This window comes from Thalia democratica, unplaced genomic scaffold (assembly GCF_965202585.1).
Source record: "Thalia democratica unplaced genomic scaffold, ktThaDemo2.hap1.1 HAP1_SCAFFOLD_886, whole genome shotgun sequence".
Lineage (NCBI taxonomy): Eukaryota > Metazoa > Chordata > Thaliacea > Salpida > Salpidae > Thalia > Thalia democratica.
In genome coordinates, this window is record NW_028139835.1 from 10001 (window position 1) to 20000 (window position 10000).

The following is a 10000-nucleotide window of genomic DNA, read 5'->3' on the forward strand; positions in this document are numbered from 1 at the left end:
GTATGTGTATTAGATACTATTATTTTATAACATAAACATAGATGAGTTATTAAATTAAACGTCAAATATTTTATTACCTAAAATTAAGTTAATCGTAAAATCTGATGTAGTATGAGATATTCTTTAGAAACTAACTATAAATATTCTTGAAGTAAAACAAAACCATCTATAAATAGAACAATGAGAAATAGTAAAACAAACTAAACACAACATGTTTATTTTAACATTGTTTTTTATTTAGTTTAATCACTTAATAAACTTTACTTCTAATCATAGTATTTAATATAGAATATAGTTAACAATCTTTTAAACAAAGTCTTAAATAAAGTTACAGGGAGTAATTGTAATTAAAACACCAAAAAAAAAGGTTTTAATAAAAAAAATACTTACATCAAGTTAAAATTTTATAAGGATTAATTTTAAAATATCAAATTGATTGTAAATCAAGTGCAAATAGGTTTTTTAAACAAACCGAAGGGTTTATAAAGGCTTGTAAACGCTTTCAAACGCCTACGACCATACCACACTGAGCACACCCCATCTCGTCCGATCTGGGAAGTTAAGCAGTGTCGGGCGTGGTTAGTACTTAGATGGGTGACCGCTTGGGAATACCACGTGCCGTAGGCTTTTGCTTTTTGAATTCATCTTTTTTGTACTATTTTTCTTTCTGACCTATTTATACTTATTACTCGTTTATTTACATTTCTTTAACGCTTAAAAGAAAAGTAAATTCTAGTTATTAGCAAATAAAAACGTAAGCCAATCAGATAACGTTATTTGCTGTTTAAACCAATTAGAGCGCTAAAAAAGTGGTTTGACCAGTTTGAGATATCGAAAAAATAATGGCACCATCTTGTAGAGTACAATTTTCTGAGTTAAAATTAATACAATTAGTCTTTTATACTAAAACTTAAAAGTTTTTTTGTCCAAAAACAAATAAAAGCGTGGCTACTTGAAAAATCAAACGAAAATAAATTTTGCACTTTTGTATTGTGAGTCATAATAAGTTATTTACTGTTACCAACAGATACTAGCAAAAGCTTTTTAAAGTTTTGTATTAACTTAATGTATTTGTAATTACTTTTACTTAATAGAAACTATTGAATTACGTTTACTTAGTTTACTTTTGTATGTGTATTAAATATATAGCAATTTTGCTTGAACTTAAATAAAGATTATTAAACTATTAAAAGAAAACTATCAAAGTTTACTAACTCAAAAGCTAAATCTTAGTTATATTGTTATAAACATTTATGTTGTAATTTACTAATAACTAAATGAGTTTATTTCAAACAAAAAGAATTAAATAATGTTATGTTATGTCAAGCCTACTATATGAGGTATATAGGTATATAAGGTATACAAGCTTATGTTTGAAAGTTATAATAATTAAAATAAAAATAAATATTTAGTTGGTAAAATTTGTATTTAATATGCTTTGAAATTAGAGTTAGTATAGATGTTTTTTTTTAAATATAATAAATATAAGTATTTAGTTACTAATAATAAACTAAAATACCAATTTTGTAGTTATTACAAAAAAAAAAACTTATCTTACTTAAAGTTCACTGTAATTGAAACATTATACAAAAGCTTTATAATTATAAGCTTTGAATAATTCTATTTGAATAAATAATAGATTCATAACTATATTCATGTTTGCATATTTAAATTATAAAAAGTTAGTGTTTTGTGTATTGACTTTATGATTATTTTATTTTAGTAACTGTTAGTTTTATACTTTAATAAAAGAAATATGGTTAACAAGTAAGTTAAAAATGAAAGAAGCATAAAAAAACACACTAATTAACTGCTTATTCAATAGTTTGATTATTTAATTATTTTTCTGTTATATAGTTTAATCGTATTGTATAAAAAATACAGAGGTTTAAAGTAAGTTTGAATAAAAATAAAACAAAACATATAATATAAGCATTAGTTAAAATACATAGTTTTTTTTTCTAAAAAAATTTAATTCTTTAATAATAAGTAGTAATTTAAATAAAAAATAATACAAGTAAAGTTATACAATATATATACTATAGTTTGTCAAACTAGGCAAACACTACTAGGCAAAAAACAAACTAGGCAAAAAACCTACAAAGTAGGCCACCACTACAATCCTATGTTCCAACTGGAAATTCAATGAGATCGTTACTGTACTTGTGATGAACGTTGATAATCCCCAAGATTGTAAGTCGAAGGCCTTACCCAACCTAACCAGCGCACTGGTTTTCTTACAACTGAATTAATCAACATTTATTATTGAATATAATCATTATTGATAGATAGAGGAATGTTGACAATCAACAACAGATTGTAGGTCAAAGGCATTACTCGACCCAAGTACCCACAACCTAGATTGAACAACATTTATTAGATAGATTTGTTTAATGATAGATAGAGGAATATTGTCAATCCACAACAGATTGTAAGTCAAAGGCATTACTCGACCCAAGTACCCACAACCTAGATTGAACAACATTTGTTAGATAGATTAGTTAGATAGATAAATAGTACAGTATAATCTCAAAGAATTTGAAGCCCGAACATTGAACGATAGTGGTGTTTCGTGACGACTAGCGGGATTCGATCTTACAACCTTCTGCTTATGAGTCAGCTGATAAGACCACTGACCCACCGCGCCACGACAAAGATAAAGAAATATTTTGCTATATAAATAGGTTGATTTTTATAATTTTGTTATACAGTGTCAATTACAGTGAACTTCAAGTAAGATATACAACAGTATATATATTTCCGAGTCTGACTTTGAGTACTTTTTATATATTATTAACAAGATTTTTTAGGAGTAATATCTGTTTAGTTCTTTAATATATCTTTAAAATAATAATATTTTTTAAGGTGTTTAAAACTTTTAGAAGCTGTATGTAATGTCTTTTAGTTTAATAGTTCTTTTAAATTAGTAAAAAAAATAAACATGGTTGAGTTATCAAATTAAACAAAATAGAACGTCAAGTATTTAATTACTAAAATTAATTTAATTAAAAAAAAATCTCAGGTAATCTAAAATGTCAGGAATTATTTAAAAATAAATATAAATTTAAAACTTATTATATTGAAAAGATTGATGAATAATACTCTTGAATGTATGCAATGTTTGTATTTGTAATGCAATAACATAAATGGATAGATCAATGACAAATTGTAAACATATTGTATTATTTTATTTTACGATTTTATTTTATTTATTTAATAATTCAATAAACTTTACTTCTACTTTTCCTGGTCTTAGGTAATTTATAGATAACAATTATTTAAACAAACACTTTTGTACAGTTACAATACAGTTTTAGTACAGTTTGGGAGTAACTGTTGATTAAAAAAACAAAAAAAAAGTTAATTCAGGTTAAAATTTTATAAGGAATAATTTTAAAATATCAAATTGATTGTAAATCAAGTGCAAATAGGTTTTTTAAATAAACCGAAGGGTTTATAAAGGCTTGTAAACGCCTTCAAACGCCTACGACCATACCACACTGAGTACACCCCATCTCGTCCGATCTGGGAAGTTAAGCAGTGTCGGGCGTGGTTAGTACTTAGATGGGTGACCGCTTGGGAATACCACGTGCCGTAGGCCTTTGCTTTTTGAATTCATCTTTTTTGTACTATTTTTCTTTCTGACCTATTTATACTTATTACTCGTTTATTTACATTTCTTTAACGCTTAAAAGAAAAGAAAATTCTAGTTATTAGCAAACAAAAACCTTAGCCAATCAGATAACGTTATTTGCTGTTTGCTTATTTGCTGTTTAAACCAATTAGAGCGCTAAAAAAGTGGTTTGACCAGTTTGAGATATCGAAAAAATAATGGCACCATCTTGTAGAGTACAATTTTCTGAGTTAAAATTAATACAACTAGTCTTTTATACTAAAACTTTAAAGTCTTTTTGTCCAAAAACAAATAAAAGCGTGGCTACTTGAAAAATCAAACGAAAATAAATTTTGCACTTTTGTATTGTGAGTCATAATAAGTTATTTACTGTTACCAACAGATACTAGCAAAAGCTTTTTAAAGTTTTGTATTAACTTAATGTATTTGTACTTAGTTTAAATTAATAGAGTTTATTTGGTTTACTTTATTATGTGTATTGAATGTGCTAGTATCTAAAAATAAATACAACTAAAACAAAACAAACAAGGAGAGTACTTGAATAGAACCAACACAATTTACAGACCAGTTGTGTACTAAATTTAAAGAAATTCTGAATAGTGAATATGCAATTATTATTATAAGTTCAAAGTTCACTTTAATTTAAATTAATGTATTTTGTAAATTGGTTTTATTTAATACGATAGTAGTGAATTACTTTATTTAATTTACTTTAGTATGTGTTGTATAACTTTATTTAAACCAGAAGCAAAACGGGATTATACTTTCAATAAACTACACAATTTACAGACCAGTTGTGTACTAAATAAAAAGCTATTGTGAATGGTGAATATGCAATTATTATTATAAGTTTATAAGTTCACAGTTTACAAAAGCTTTAGAATTTAGTTACTATTTTGTTCATATTTGCATATCTAATTTATGAAAAGTTAGTGTTATGTGTATTGGCTTTTTAATTTCTTTATTTGTAGAACTGTTAGTTTTATATTCTAAAGAAACATTTTTAAATAAATATGTTTAACAAGTAACTTAAAAATGGAAGAAATATATTGTATATATTGAACTATTTATATTTATTCTAGCTATTTGCTTAGTGTATTTATTAATGTGATTATTTTATTTTGTTGTTTGTCTTATAGTTTAATCGTATTGTGTTGAAATATATATATAACAAATACAGAGGTTTAAAGTAAGTTTAAATGAAAATAAAATAAGACATATAGTTGAAATATAAGTTTAAAAAAATAGTTTTTTTTTTTTTTTTTTTCTTTGTTTGTTTGATTGTTTGTTTATTATATAATCGCGACGTGTCATTTTATTACTTTTAAGCATACTAAATATAATAATAGGTATAGTTATAGGAAAAATTCAATTAGTTTCTAATGTAATAAAAAAGTTTATTTCCACAAATAAATAAATACCTGAAAAATCAAATGAAAAATAAATTTCGCACTCCTGTATTGTGAGTCATAATAGGTTATTTACTGTTACCAACAGATACTAGCGAAGGCTTTTTAAAGTTCTATGTTAATTCAATGTATTTGTACTTAGTTTTATTAAAATGACAGTATTGATGGTTACGTTTATTAAGTATGTTTATTTAACGTTATGTAACTCAAGTAAAACCAGAAGCAAATAAGGAGACTACTTTCAATAAACTACACAATTTACATACCAATTGTATACTAAACTTAAAGCTATTCTATTTTATTCTTGATAGTTATTTTAAAGTTATTAAATTATACAAATGTATTTTGTAAAGTAGTTTTATAAAGTTACTATAGTTTATTTAACTTACTATAGTATGTGTTATATAATTTTAATTAAACCAGAAGCAAAAAGGGAGACTACTTTAAATAAACTACACCATTTATTGTTATATATAACTCTAATAAAACCAGAAGCAAAAAGGGAGACTACTTTAAATGAACTACACAAATTAAAAATATATTATTATTTATAAATCAATCGTGTTGTGTTTCAAAATACATTTTTCAAATAATGTTTTACAAGTATTTATCAGTTATTTAGTTTTCTTTTTATAGTTTAGCCGTATTGTTTTATTTATTTGTTATTATTTTTATTTAATTGTTTGCTTATTATATTTATCGCCATGTGCTTAAAAAATAAAACAACTATAAAGGTTAAAAAAGTAAGTTTAAATAAAAATAAAATGAAACATACAAAATAAGCTTATGATTTTTTATTATTATTATTATTATTATTATTATTTTTATTTTATTGTTTGTTTATTATATCTATCGCCATGTGCTTAAAAAATAAAACAACTATAAAGGTTAAAAAAGTAAGTTTAAATAAAAATAAAATGAAACATACAAAATAAGCTTATGATTTTTTATTATTATTATTATTATTATTATTATTTTTATTTCATTGTTTGTTTATTATATCTATCGCGATGTGCTTAAAAAATAAAACAACTATAAAGGTTTAAAAAGTAAGTTTAAATAAAGATAAAATGAAACATATAAAATAAGCTTATGTTTGATTTTTTTATTTTACTTTTATTAAATTGTTTGCTTATTATATTTATCGCGATGTGCTTAAAAGAATAGAACAAATACAAAGGTTTAAATTGTAAGTTTTAAATAAAATAAAATGAAACATACAAAATAAGCTTATGATTTTTTATTATTATTATTATTATTATTATTATTATTTTTATTTCATTGTTTGTTTATTATATCTATCGCGATGTGCTTAAAAAATAAAACAACTATAAAGGTTTAAAAAGTAAGTTTAAATAAAGATAAAATGTAACATATAAAATAAGCTTATGTTTGATTTTTTTATTTTATTTTCATTTAATTGTTTGTTTATTATATTTATCGCAATCTGCTTAAAAAAATAAAACGAGTATTAAGGTTTGAAAAGTAAGTTTAAATAAAAATAAAATAAAAATATAAAATAAGCTTATGTTTTTTTTTTTTTTTTTTTTATTATTATTATTTTTATTCAATTTTTTGTTTATTATATTTATCGCAATGTGCTTAAAACGATAAAACAAATATAAAGATTTAAAAAGTACGCTTAAATAAAAAATAATACAAATAAAGTTTATTTATAATAAATATATATATATTTAAAACATTAAAAAAAGTAGTTTATACATATTTTTTTTTATTTATTTCTTTTAAACATATTAAATAAAGTATAAAAAAGTATTAAAACATTTAAACGTAGCATAAATAAGCTTAAAACATTAAAATAATCGAAAAGAAACAAAGAAATTGAAAAAATCGGCAAAAAAAGTTCAACAGCAACATTTGAGCATCATACACGTATGCATTACTTTACACTAGTGAGAGAGACGTGTTTGTGCGTTCGGTCGACTTGACGAGAAAGCGGGCTTAAAGCATTACTGTTTAGCACCCGAGGCGCGGCTATTGCAGCGGCGGCGAACGTGCTATGTAAACGCATTGGAGCAGCGTATGAAAAACTACAAGCGTCCAGCGGCGGTAGGCTTATAGCTTTGCGAAGTCGTCGAGACGAGTAGCCGACGCAGGCAGGCACGGCTCGAGGCGGGTAACTGCAGCAGACAGATGGCGTGTTGCTGCTGACGAGTTAACCGGCAGAAGGCAAACGGTTGGTCGGGAGAAAGAACAGTCAGTTGTATAGCTGCATGCTGCAGTCGACGCGGGCTGGCGCTTTAAACAGCAAAAGGCCGGCGCCGACTTTCAGTAACGTTCGCAAGGCTTTTAAGCCGAGTGATAGAAAAGGTCTGTATTTATACAGTAAAAACGCTCAGTCGAGCAACGGGTTTAAACGCCCTCGGATAGTTATCTGGTTGATCCTGCCAGTAGTCATATGCTTGTCTCAAAGATTAAGCCATGCAAGTGTAAGTACGAGCTCACGTACAGTGAAACTGCGAATGGCTCATTAAATCAGTTATGGTTCATTTGATTGTACGCTTTTACATGGATAACTGTGGCAATTCTAGAGCTAATACATGCGTAAAGCGCCGAACTGACGTGAGGCGCGCATTTATCAGACCAAAACTAACCGGCTTTCGGGTCGTTACAATGGTGACTCTGGATAAGCTTGCGGATCGCACGGCCTAGTGCTGGCGACATCTCATTAAAGCAACTGCCCTATCAACTATCGTCGGTACGGTATCGGCCTACCGAGGTTGTAACGGGTGACGGAGAATCAGGGTTCGATTCCGGAGAGGGAGCCTGAGAAACGGCTACCACATCCAAGGAAGGCAGCAGGCGCGCAAATTACCCATTCCCGGCTCGGGGAGGTAGTGACGAAAAATAACAATGCAGACCTCGTACGAGGTCCTGCAATTGGAATGAGTACACTTTAAACTTTTTAACGAGTATCCATTGGAGGGCAAGTCTGGTGCCAGCAGCCGCGGTAATTCCAGCTCCAAAAGTGTATATTTAAGTTGTTGCGGTTGAAAAGCTCGTAGTTGGATATAGGGACGGCGAGGTTGGTCGGTCGAAAGGCTAGCACTGGCCTTGTTGTTCTTGTTGGTCGGTGCCTTCGCGGTGCTCTTAACTGAGTGTTGCGGTGGTCCGGCAAGTTTACCTTGAAAAAATTAGAGTGTTCAAAGCAGGCTTTACGCTTGTATAATGTTGCATGGAATAATGGAATAGGACCTCGGTTCTATTTTGTTGGTTTTCGGAGCACGAGGTAATGATTAATAGGAACGGACGGGGGCATCCGTACTGTGCCGTTAGAGGTGAAATTCTTGGATCGGCGCAAGACGAACGACTGCGAAAGCATTTGCCAAGAATGTTTTCTTTAATCAAGAGCGAAAGTCAGAGGTTCGAAGACGATCAGATACCGTCCTAGTTCTGACCTTAAACGATGCCGACTAGCGATCGGGCAGTGTCGAACTTAAGAACTGTCCGGCAGCTTCCGGGAAACCAAAGTCTTTGGGTTCCGGGGGAAGTTTGGTTGCAAAGCTGAAACTTAAAGGAATTGACGGAAGGGCACCACCAGGAGTGGAGCCTGCGGCTTAATTTGACTCAACACGGGAAATCTCACCCGGCCCGGACACAGCGAGGATTGACAGATTGAGAGCTCTTTCTTGATTCTGTGGGTGGTGGTGCATGGCCGTTCTTAGTTGGTGGAGCGATTTGTCTGGTTAATTCCGATAACGAACGAGACTCTTACTTGCTAAATAGCTGCTCGACCCATTGGGTCGGAGACAACTTCTTAGAGGGACTAGTGGCGTTTAGCCACACGAGATTGAGCAATAACAGGTCTGTGATGCCCTTAGATGTTCGGGGCCGCACGCGCGCTACACTGACCGGATCATCGTGTGTTCCCTAGGCCGAAAGGTCCGGGTAATCCGTTGAACCCCGGTCGTGCTAGGGATAGGGACTTGCAATTGTTTCCCTTGAACGAGGAATTCCCAGTAAGCGCGAGTCATTAGCTTGCGTTGATTACGTCCCTGCCCTTTGTACACACCGCCCGTCGCTACTACCGATTGAATGGTTTAGTGAGGTCCTCCGATTGAGCCTGGTACGTGCGGCAACGCACTCGCCGGTGTTCGAAAAGACGATCGAACTTGATCATTTAGAGGAAGTAAAAGTCGTAACAAGGTTTCCGTAGGTGAACCTGCGGAAGGATCATTAACGAATCGAAATTTGATTTCAAGCGACGTCTCTTCTTCGAAGGGACCGAGCCTGTAACTGTATAAGTTCGGTCGCGTTGCTTTCTGACAGCGGGAGTAATAATTCAGCACGCAAGTGCTGGCGCGGCCGCTTCTTTTTGAACACGATTTTTTGGTTGCATTGAGATTGATTAACACGAGAGATCTCTTAGCGGTGGATCACTCGGCTCGAGCGTCGATGAAGGACGGAGCTAGCTCCGAGAAGTAATGTGAATTGCAGGACACATTGAGCATCGATATTCTGAACGCGTATTGCGGCCTCGGGTAATCCTGGGGCCACGTCCGTCTCAGGGTCTTTAACACACCGATCCTTTCATTAGTTTGAAAGTGCCTGCGACTCGTTTCTTAATTAAGGAGCGTGTCGTCAAGACAGCTGGTCTGGCGATTTCACAGCTGAAGCGTGAGCAGCCTGCTGGCCTCGGGTGAGGTAGCAACGACGGTAGGTGCTCGAGAATAAGTTAAGTGACTTCAAAAGGCGACGTACAAAAGCGCATGTACTTTTGTAGTACATCACTTTTGACCTGAGATCGGGCGGGACGACCCGCTGAACTTAAGCATATCACTAAGCGGAGGAAAAGAAACTAACAAGGATTCCCCTAGTAACGGCCGAGTGAAGCGGGATAAGCCCAGCGCTAAATCCGAGCCTTTTTGGAGGGCGAGGAAATGTAGCGTATGGAATTCAGCATGCGGCGAACCAACGACTGCCCACGTCTTCTGAT

At 31.4% G+C, this 10000-nt stretch overlaps 5 non-coding genes across 5 annotated transcripts in view; all 5 read left to right on the forward strand.

The window, feature by feature from the left end:
- Window positions 1-508: 508 nt before the first annotated feature.
- Window positions 509-627, forward strand: LOC145847337 (5S ribosomal RNA). The gene has a single exon (XR_014371233.1). It is a non-coding gene; the product is annotated as a 5S ribosomal RNA (ribosomal RNA).
- A 2855-nt stretch (window positions 628-3482) lies between these two features.
- LOC145847319 (5S ribosomal RNA) lies at window positions 3483-3601 on the forward strand. The gene has a single exon (XR_014371216.1). It is a non-coding gene; the product is annotated as a 5S ribosomal RNA (ribosomal RNA).
- Window positions 3602-7435: 3834 nt separating this feature from the next.
- On the forward strand, window positions 7436-9243 carry LOC145847330 (small subunit ribosomal RNA). Its single transcript, XR_014371226.1, has one exon. It is a non-coding gene; the product is annotated as a small subunit ribosomal RNA (ribosomal RNA).
- Window positions 9244-9424: 181 nt separating this feature from the next.
- On the forward strand, window positions 9425-9577 carry LOC145847321 (5.8S ribosomal RNA). Its single transcript, XR_014371218.1, has one exon. It is a non-coding gene; the product is annotated as a 5.8S ribosomal RNA (ribosomal RNA).
- A 221-nt stretch (window positions 9578-9798) lies between these two features.
- The window catches only part of LOC145847336 (large subunit ribosomal RNA), a 3624-nt gene continuing 3422 nt past the window's right edge, over window positions 9799-10000 (forward strand). The window contains exon 1 of the ribosomal RNA XR_014371232.1: window positions 9799-10000. This exon is cut by the window's right edge and continues 3422 nt beyond it. This is a non-coding gene — a ribosomal RNA (large subunit ribosomal RNA).